General features: G+C 38.7%; 1 non-coding gene across 1 annotated transcript; it reads left to right on the top strand.

Annotated features, from left to right (window-relative positions):
* The first annotated feature begins 10,052 nt into the window (after positions 1-10,052).
* On the top strand, positions 10,053-10,184 carry LOC123462573. The gene has a single exon (XR_006638372.1). It is a non-coding gene; the product is annotated as a small nucleolar RNA SNORA71 (small nucleolar RNA).
* The last annotated feature ends 260 nt before the right edge of the window (positions 10,185-10,444 follow it).

The following is a 10,444-nucleotide window of genomic DNA, read 5'->3' as shown; positions in this document are numbered from 1 at the left end:
ATCAAGAAGGAAATCAAAAAAAATAATAGAGTCAAATGATAATGAGAACACAACATATCAAAATCTCTGGGACACAATGAAGGAGTTCTAAGAGGTAAATTTATAGCCTTAAGTGCCTATATTAAGAAATTAGAAAGGTTGCAAGTAAATGACCTAATGGTTCACCTTAAAACCTTGGAAAAGAAGAACAAGGCAAACCAAAAATTAGTAGGTGGGAGAAATAATAAAGATTAGGGCAGAAATTAATGAAATAGAAACAACAACAACAACAACAAACAATCAAAAGAATTAATGAAACAGTTGGTTCTTTGAAAGGACAAACAAGATTGATAAACCCTTAGCAAATCTGACCAAAAGAAAGAGAGAAGAGACACAAATTAATAAAATCAGAGATGAACAAGGTAACATCACAACAGATTCCAGAGAAAATCAAAAAATCACGGCGACATACTATAAAAACATATACTCCTCAAAGTATGAAAATCTGAAAGACATGGATGCTTTCCTTGATTTATATGACCTACCTAAGTTAAATCAAAACGAGATTAATCACTTAAATGGACCTATAACAAACATGGAGATCCGAACAGTTATCAATAATCTCCCAACTAAAAAGCCCAGGCCCAGATGGATTCACTGCTGAATTTTACCAGACCTTTAAGGAAGAGCTAACACCATTTCTTGTTAAGCTTTTCCAGGAAATAGTAAAGGAAGTAATTCTACCAAACTCCTTCTATGAAGCCAGCATCACTGTGATACCAAAACCAGGCAAAGATAGAACAAAAAAAGAAAATTACAAACGAATCTCCCTCATGAACATAGATGCAAAAATTCTCAAAAAAAATATTGGCAAACAGAATACTAGAGTATATCAAAAAGATCATTCACCCTGACCAAGTAGGCTTTATCCCAGAGATGCAGGGATGGTTCAATATACGCAAATCTATAAATGTAATACACTATATAAATGGGTTGAAGTACAAAAATCACATGATCACCTAAATGGATGCAGAGAAAGCACTTGAGAAAATCCAACATCCCTTCATGATAAAAGTCCTACAGAGACTGGGAATAGAAGGAACATATCTCAATATAATAAAAGCTGTTTATGACAAGCTTACAGCCAACATATTACTAAATGGGGAATAACTGGAAGCATTTCCACTAAAATCAGGAACAAGACAAGGATGTCCACTGTCCACACTTTTATTTAATATACTTTTGGAAGTTTTAACCATAGCAATAAGGCAAGAGACACACATAAAAGGGATACAAATTGGAAAGAAAGAGATCAAGTTATCATTATTTGCAGATGATATGATTCTATACATAAAGGACCCTAAAAACTCTACTAGCAAACTGTTAGAGCTGATCAAAACCTAAAGCCATGTAGCAGGATACAAAATAAATACACAGAAATCAGTAGCCTTCATATATGCTAACAACAAACACACAGAGGAAGAAATCAGAGAATTACTCCCATTCACAATTGCATCAAAAAATATAAAGTACCTTGGAATAAACCTAACCAAGGAAGTAAAGAATCTCTACAATGAGACCTTTAAAACACTCAAGCAAGAAATTGCATAAGATGGTAGAATGTGGAGAAATGGGGCTGGAGAGATGGCTTAGCGGTTAAGCGCTTGCCTGTGAAGCCTAAGGACCCCAGTTCGATGCTCGGTTCCCCAGGTCCCACGTTAGCCAGATGCACAAGGGGGCGCACACATCTGGAGTTCGTTTGCAGTGGCTGGAAGCCCTGGATCACCCATTCTCTCTCTCTCCCTCTATCTGTCTTTCTCTCTGTCTGTCACTCTCAAATAAATAAATAAAAAATGAACAAAAAATATTAAAAAAAAAAAAGAAAGTGGAGAAATGTCCCCTGTTCCTGGATTGGAAGAATCAATATTGCAAAAATGGCAATCTTTACCAAAAGCAATCTACACATTTAATGCAATCCCTATCAAAATTCCAAAAGCATTCTTCATGGAAATAGAAAAAAACAATCCAAAAATTCATTTGGAATCACAAAAACCCTCAAATATCTAAAATAATACTGAGCAACAAAAATAAGGCTGGCGGTATCACCATACCTGATTTTAACCTATACTACAGAGCCATAGTAACAAAAACAGTGTGGTACTGGCACGAAAACAGACATATAGATCAGTGGAACAGAATAGAGGACCCAGATGTAAGCCCAAGTAGCTATGGCCACCTGATATTTGATAAAAATGCCCAAAATACTCATTGGAGAAAAGACATCCTCTTCAGCAAATGGTGTTGGGAAAAGTGGGTATATATCTGCAGAAGGATGAAAATAGATTCTTCTCTTTCTCCATGCACAAGAATTAAGTCCAAATGGATTAAAGGCCTTAACATCAGACCTGAAACTATGAAACTGCTAGAGGAAAAAGTAGGGCAAACCCTTCAACATATTGGTCTTGGCAAAGACTTTCTGAATACAACCCCAATTGCTCAGGCAATAAAACCACAGATTAATCACTGGGACCTCATGAAATTACAAAGATTTTGCACTGCAAAGGACACAGTGAAATAAGTAAAGAGGCAGCCTACAGAATGGGAAAAAATCTTCACTAGCTATATATCTGATAGATGATTAATATCTAGGATATACACAGAACTCAAAAAGTTAAATAATATGGAATAAAACAAGCCAATCAAAAAATGGGCTATGGAGCTAAATAGAGCATTCTCAAAGGAAGAAATACGAGTGGCATATAAGCATCTATAAAAAGTGTTCTACATCACTAGTCATCAGGGAAATGCAGATTAAAACTACATTGAGATTCCATCTCACTCCTGTCAGATTGGCCACCATCATGAAAACAAATGATCATAAATGTTGGCGGGGATGTGGAAAATGAGGAACCCTTCTACACTGCTGGTGGGAATGCAATCTGGTCCAGCCATTGTGGAAATCAGTGTGGAGGTTCCTAAAACAGCTAAAGATTGATCTACCATATGACCCAGCTATAGCACTCCTAGGCATATATCCAAAGGAATCATCTCATTTCCTTAGAAGTACATGCTCACCCATGTTGATTGCTGCTCAATTTACAATAGCTGGGAAATGGAACCAGCCTAGATGTTCCTCCACTGATGAGTGGATAATGAAGATGTGGCACATTTATACAATGGAGTTTACTCAGCAGTAAAGAAAAATGAAGTTATGAAATTTTCAGAAAAATGGATGGACCTGGAAAGGATTATACTAAGTGAGGTATACCAGGCCTAGAAAGCCAAGTGCCACATGTTCTCTTTCATATGTGGATCCTAGCTACAGATGACTGGGCTTCTGCATGAGAATGAAAATACTTAGTAGCAGAGGCCAGTAAGTTAAAAAGGAGACATAAAGGGAAGAGAAAGGAAGGGAGGAGGGTACTTAATAGGTTGATATTGTATATATGTAAGCACAATGTTTGCGATGGAGAAGTAATATGATGGAGAATGGAATTTCAAAGGGGAAAGTGGGGGGGGGGAGGGAGGAAATTAACATGGGATTTTTTTTATAAACATGGAAAATGCTAATAAAAATTTTTAAAAAAAGTTAGACATGGTCTTGCAGATCAACATTAATACTCTTCTCTTGCAGATAATTCTGTGCATGCATAATATGACTCTGGGCTCTCTAGGCTGTAGTTAATGCCTCTATTTCTACTTCTGCACCATATTACACTACTTTAATGACTGAAATCCTATGGAAAAAAATCTTTTTATCTGATTTGAATAAATTTGTTAAATTTGCTTATCTTAATGCTATGGTGCTACTTTCAGCATGAAGTTTAATAGCCATTTATTTTTTGTGCAGACCAACTTTTCTGGAAATTCAATTGGATTAAATTAAATCTACAGATAAACTGAGAAAAATTGATATTTTAACAAATTTGATTTAATTCTCAAAGGAAAATCAATTTCTGTCATAAAAGTTTTTGAAATATTATTTATTTATTTATTTATTTATTTATTTATTTATTTATTTATTTATTCATGTGTTTGTAAACATGGGTTTTCATGCTACAAATAAGTGATTGGCTTTATGTTGGTGCCTGGGGAATTGAATACAGACAGCAGGCTTTGAAAGCAGGTACTTCAATCACTGAGCCATCTCCCCAGCCTATTTCTCAATACTTATTGTAATAAGTATCAATAAATACTATAATGTCTCTCAATAAAGTTGCATTTTTGTCCTCATGGAGACTTCAACATCTGTTACTTCATGTTTTTCTAATTAGACATGTCTTAAAATTATATTTATCAAATGCATTTCCTTTGCCTAAAGATTTTAGAATAATGATTTAATTTCTCAATAGTTACATAATTATTTCTGTTTTCTAGTTTTTAGGTCTATTTCAGCAAGTTAGTCTACTAAGGCCATCATAATAAAATGCTATAGAGTTGGTGCTTTCAATTAGAAAATGCTTTTCTCAGGCTGGAAAGATGGCTTAGTGGGTAAGCGCTTGCCTGTGAAGCTTAAGGACCCCGGTTCACGGTTCAAGCCAGATGCACAAGGGGGCACTGGCATCTGGAGTTCGTTTGCAGTGACTGGAAGCCCTGACACACACACTCTCTCTCTCTCTCTTTCTCTTTCTCTCTCTCTCTCTGTCACTCTCAAATAAATAACAACAAAAAAAAAATTAAAAAAAAAGAAAATGTATTTCTCATAGTTCTAGAAACAAAGTGTCAACAAGGTAGGTCTTGCATTCTACTTGGCTCACAGGTGTCCATATCATTATTCTGAGTGCTCATAGGACCTTCTTTATGTACATTTCAAGAGGTTATACATTGTTGGAGCACGGCATATCATCTGGGTGAAAGTGTTAATCCATAGAATTTACTTCCACTTTTCATAAAATCAGTTATTTTAATATCCTTTTGTTTCTGGTGTTCATACAGCTACATCTGGTTTATTTTCCAGTGTGTCTACAATTTATAACTGATTATGCCTTTTGATTTTTAAACTTTGTAAGCTTATTACGTTTTTGTTCTTTTAAAATATCTCCTATGGATATCAGGTAATTAGAACCTGCTGTAGTTTGTTTTTCGTACTCTGGAAACCATGGCTTTTATCTGGAGCATAATTAAACTTATATATTGAAGTTAATATCCAACAATTATTTTATGCCCTCCATTTTTTCTCATTGACTATTTCATTTATTTCCTTATATTTTGAACTATGTTTTCCATAATTTATTATAATTGGTTGAAATGTATGTACTTGGTTTCTTTTCAGTTAAATGGTTATTTAGTAATTACAACATGCATTCTCAACTTTCCAGTGCTTAAATTGTATGCTAAATGTAGTTGCATGTTAAATTTAAAACAAAGATAGTGTAATTCTTTTTACCTCCTCTAACACATTTGACAGTGTTGTATTTTAGTTTATTTCTTTTATCGTTAGTAAGACTTTTTTTCTACAATATCTCCTTTTCTTTCCTTCTTACATTTCTTTCATGTTTTTCTTTTGTCTTTTCTTCATTTTTGTTTGCTTTTCCTTCATGTTGTTTCTTAGTGCTTGCACTCTAGTATGTTTCCCTCTCACTGTGAAAACATGAATCTGAATTTCCTGTGGCTCACATGTTTTCCTCACACTGTAGAAACATGCATAAGAATTTCCTTTGGGTCACATGTTTTCCTTATACTGTGCAAATATGCATCTGAATTTCCTATGGTTCACACTGTAATGGGGTGCTTAGTGACCAAGAAAGCCCTTGAACCTCAAACCTTAGGTTCATATCTAATTTTAATCAAAGACTTGAATAAAAAGTCTGAAAAGGACAATTATTATTATTTTGTTATTTATTGAGGGAAGTACAGAGACAAACAAAGGTATCCACATGGCGAGAAATCCCACATGGATGGCCTGGGGGGGGGGGGGGGAAACGTGGAAAGAAAAGACAGAAAAGAAAGTTCAAGGAGTTCCATCCATGTGGGGTACTGGAGGGGATAAAGAAGCCATATGGAGAGTAAGGGCTAGGGGTATCTCCAGCCAGCCCAGGCCCAACCAAGGGAAAATCTCATCTGAAAGTTCCCAAGTGGTCAGAGAGTCTACCTTTCCCTTGTGAATGTATTTATAACCTTATAGTGGTGAGCTGTCTTCTGACTCAGGTGAACCAGAGGGACATCTGGTTGGTTAGGGCTTGGGGCTGTCTCAGGAAGAGGCTACCCCTAACACTGAATTCTAGGGGCTGAACTTGACTAACTACAATGTTTAAATCCTTTGAAAGACCTCCCTCTCAGGACAGGTTCTGGTTGTTTATGGAAAAACAGCTCTAGGGAACTAGGCAAGAGGTAAGAAGTCAGATCATCTATGTTTCTAGCAAGTACAGACCTTCTTGGCTTTTCTTTTATTTATGAGTCATGTACATACTCAGTGTGCAAACAGCCATGTTGGCATCATTGCTACTCTTCTTCCTGTCCTCCCCCCTCCAGAGGGACCCTCCTTATTGAGGATTGTGGATCATGCATTGTGGGTGTAGGCAGCAGTTATGGGGAAGACCCAATGTATGTGCATAATGTACCAACTTGTGGGTCTAAAAATCTTTCCACCCTCTCTTCCATAAATTTTCCTGAGCCACAATGGGTTCATTTTAGGCCTACTTCAGTGATGAGGTCTTGGGAGCCTTTGTGTCACTGGATATCTGGTATGGTAGGAGTTGAGTGTTCTCTGTGTCTAGCTCCTTCACCCTTGTGCTGATACCAGATTCACCAAGAAAGCAGGGCTCTTGCTCATTTCCCCAATTCCTCTATGGTTTCAGTTGGGGCACTGGTGGTGCGCGATGGTTTGATTCTCTCCTCAGGTTCTGCATCCATCTGAAAGAGAGAAGCAGATTCTCCTATGCAGAGTGAAGTCAGCACCAGATAAATGTGATAACCATCATTATTTTAGGGAGAATTTGACAGGTACAGACCCTCTTGAAGCCAAAGATTGGGGTAGCTTGGTTTTGGAGAGAGAATTCATTTTTTGGATATGGTTCTGACTTGTTTCCCAGTTCTAGCTATGGGTTCAGCTCTATTGAGCAGATCTGTTAGCCAATTCAAGAGCAGTTAGTTACTCACCATGGCTGTGTGCCACTACTGCATTTGGGTGAGCATAACATCAGGTTGCTTGCTGCTGAGTATCTTAACCCCAAATTTTCTGGACAGATGTTGGCCATTTTCCCCAAGTCACTCATGTAGCAACTTCTGGCACTAGATAAGCTGCCTGGGGACTGACTGTCTTCCAGATTCCAGCCAGGTCTTTCCATGTTCCACACCAACAACATATGGTGTCTTAGGCAGTAGGGTCTTACCACTAACATTTGATGAGTCATCAAGTGCTCTGACAGAAATCTGTCTTCTTTTGGGAAACCTCTGATAAACAGCTCACTGTGGATGTTAACTGCATTCTTGTACTGAAAACTATAGGCCAGTGTCAAGGGAAAAGAAGGAAGAAAAAGGCAATATACAAGAGAAAGAGAGAAGAGAGAGCATGAGAGATAGAGATAGAGAGAAATGGGAGATTAAGGTTAGTCTTTAAAATACCCTCTCCAGGGTCCTTTGACTCAGATGTTCCCTCTAAGGACCAGATGAAGGTTCAACCTTTTAGTCCCTCTTTCAGGATATGGTATTTTATGATACCAGTTCCATTTATGTCCAGTTTTGAGACCCCCCTAGCCCCGTACACCATTACTCTCCCCTCCCTCCCCATCCTCCCTATTGTCCAGTCCTTGACATGCCTATTAGGTATGTCAACATCTCAGGCAGATTCAAGTTAGGAGCCACAGATGAATGAGACCATGTGACAATTGTCTTTTTGTGATTGGGTAAATTTGCTGAGAATAATTTATTCCAAGTTTGACCATTTTTCTTTAAATTTCATTGTGTCAATTTTTCTAAACAATAAAAAGCCAAACAACCCACTCACAAAATGTGGCAAGGAACTGGACAGGCAGTTCATAGAGGAAGAAATAGAAGTGGCAAACACACACCTAAGGAAATGTTCATCAACCCTAATCATCAGGGAAATGCAAATTAAAAGTACTATGAGATACTACCTTATCCCAATAAAGATAACAAACATCTGAAAATAAATGTTGGTGAGGATGTGGAGAAATAAGAACCCTCATCCACTTTTGGTTAGAATGTAAGATGTTACAACCACTTTGGAAAGCAATATGGAGACTCCTAAAAGAATTGGCTATAGAGTTACCAAAGACCCAGTTATTCCCTTACTGGGCATATACCCTAAAAGCTCCATGCCTCAGCTCAGAGAGATTTGCTCAACAATGTTTATAGCTGCTCAATTCATAATAGCCAAGAGCTGGAATCAAGCCAGATGTCCATCACTAGACGAATGGATAACTATGATGTGGTATATCTACACCGTGGAATTCTATACAGCAGTAAGGAAAAATGACACAATGAAATTTGAAGAAAAATGGTCGAACCTGGAACAGCTTATTCTCAGTGAACTTACCCAATCAAAGAAAGATAATCACCACATACTCTCACTCATCTACAGCTCCTAACCTGAATCTACCCAAGTCACCAACATACTTACCAAGCACCTTGAGGACCAGACAATAGGGAGGGTGGGGAGGGAGGGGGTTACACAAAACTGGATCCAAAAGACAATGGTACCGTAAAACTCTACATCCTAAAAGACAGACCAAATAGATGAACATCCACCAGGCCCTTAGAGTGAACACCAGATTCTTAAGGCCCCAGAGAGGGTATGAAAAAAAAAAAAAAAAAACTATTCATTATCTCCTCCTTTTTCTGCATCCCTCCCTCTCTCTCTCTCTCTCTCTCTCTCTCTCTCTCTCTCTCTCTCTCTCTCTCCCTCCCTCCCTCCCTCTTCACTCTCATCCCTCTTTCTCTTTTATATCACTTATCTGGTTCTTCCTTCTCTTCTTGGCCACTGACCTGTGACTCCTGGCACCAGCAGGTGGATCATCCACAATGAGCTTTTGATCACAGAGACCTACAAGGTTTCCAAAAAAGAAAACAGATTTATGTCAGAGCACTTGAGGAACCCCCATAGGTTAGTGGTAAGACCCTACTGCTAAAGACGCCATACACTGTTGGTATGTAGCATGGAGAGACATGGCTGGAAGCTTGAAGGGAGTCAGCCCCCAAACAGTTAATGCGTCTAGTGCCAGAAGGTGCTACATGAGCAACTGGGGGATAAAGACCAATATCTGTCCAAGCAATGCATGGTCTATCTTCCTTAGCAGCAAACAACCTGACATGATGCACATACAAGTGCAATAGTGGCTCATAGCCATAGAGGGCTACCAACTGCTCTCAATTTGTCTAACGGATCTGCTCAGTGGAACAGAACCCATAGCTGGAGTTGGGAAACAAGTCAGACCCATATCCAAAAATGAACCCATTCTCGACTAAACTATCTCTAAAAAGCAATGGTTAACACATCTACTTGGTGCTAACTTTACTCTCCCTTGGAAAATCTGCTTCTCTTTTTCAGATACACGCAGATCCTAAAGAGAGAAACATCCCATAATACCCCAAAAGGGCCCCAGCTGAAACTAAGAATAATTAGGGAAACATTCCAGAATGCTGTTTTCTTGGTGTACCGGGAACCAGCACAATGGTGAAAGAGATAGACACAGAGAACAATCAACCCCTACCAAACCAGATATCCAGAGACATAGAGGCACCCAAGATCTCAACACTAAAGGAGATCTAATATGAACCCAACATAGCTCAGGGAAATTTGAAGAAGAGGGGCCAGAAAGAATGTCAGAGCCACACTTTTGGTCATGACACACAGAGACATTTCCTCCTAACCAAAACTAAAGGCTAACCCCACAATGCACAACCCATATACCCCAACAAGGAGGATACCTGTGGAAGGGGTAGGACAGGGAGGAGGCTAACAATGGTACCAACTTGAATGTATTCACTGACTACAAAAATAAAAATAAATTAAAAAAAAAGAACAGTTAAAAAATCTTAATGTGTCTTGCTTTGAATGTCTTGGGCTTTTGGATATATTACATTTTTTGTTACTTAGAAATATTCCAAGCTACCCCTGCATTCAAAGGTGATTGTGGCCTTCCTATGCCTTGGTCATTGATACTGTAGGGAAAGAATTTGTGAAGCCTTTTCCCATGTTTGGAAGGTCCACTCCTGTCTTTGCCAGACCCTGGTGCTTTCCTACACCAACCTGTCACCTGCATGATGCCTTCTGCTACCTGCCATCCTCCAGGTCAGGTGGAAGTCTGGGCCTGAACTCCAGGAGGATATGGGTTAGACTAGAGCTGAATAAGGGCCATGTCCTCCCTACAGAAGCCTTCCCTGGTTAAGTGCACACCCTCAGCCACCCACTTGGCACTAATCAGACCCTGTGAAAACCATCACATTGCTCCACTCCGAGTGCTCTATGTGGTAGTCATGAGAATAGGGGCTTCCTCATGTGTCT

Source organism: Jaculus jaculus, chromosome 7 (assembly GCF_020740685.1).
Source record: "Jaculus jaculus isolate mJacJac1 chromosome 7, mJacJac1.mat.Y.cur, whole genome shotgun sequence".
Lineage (NCBI taxonomy): Eukaryota > Metazoa > Chordata > Mammalia > Rodentia > Dipodidae > Jaculus > Jaculus jaculus.
Note: the sequence above shows the minus strand (reverse complement) of the source record. Positions and strands in the feature narration are given on the sequence as shown.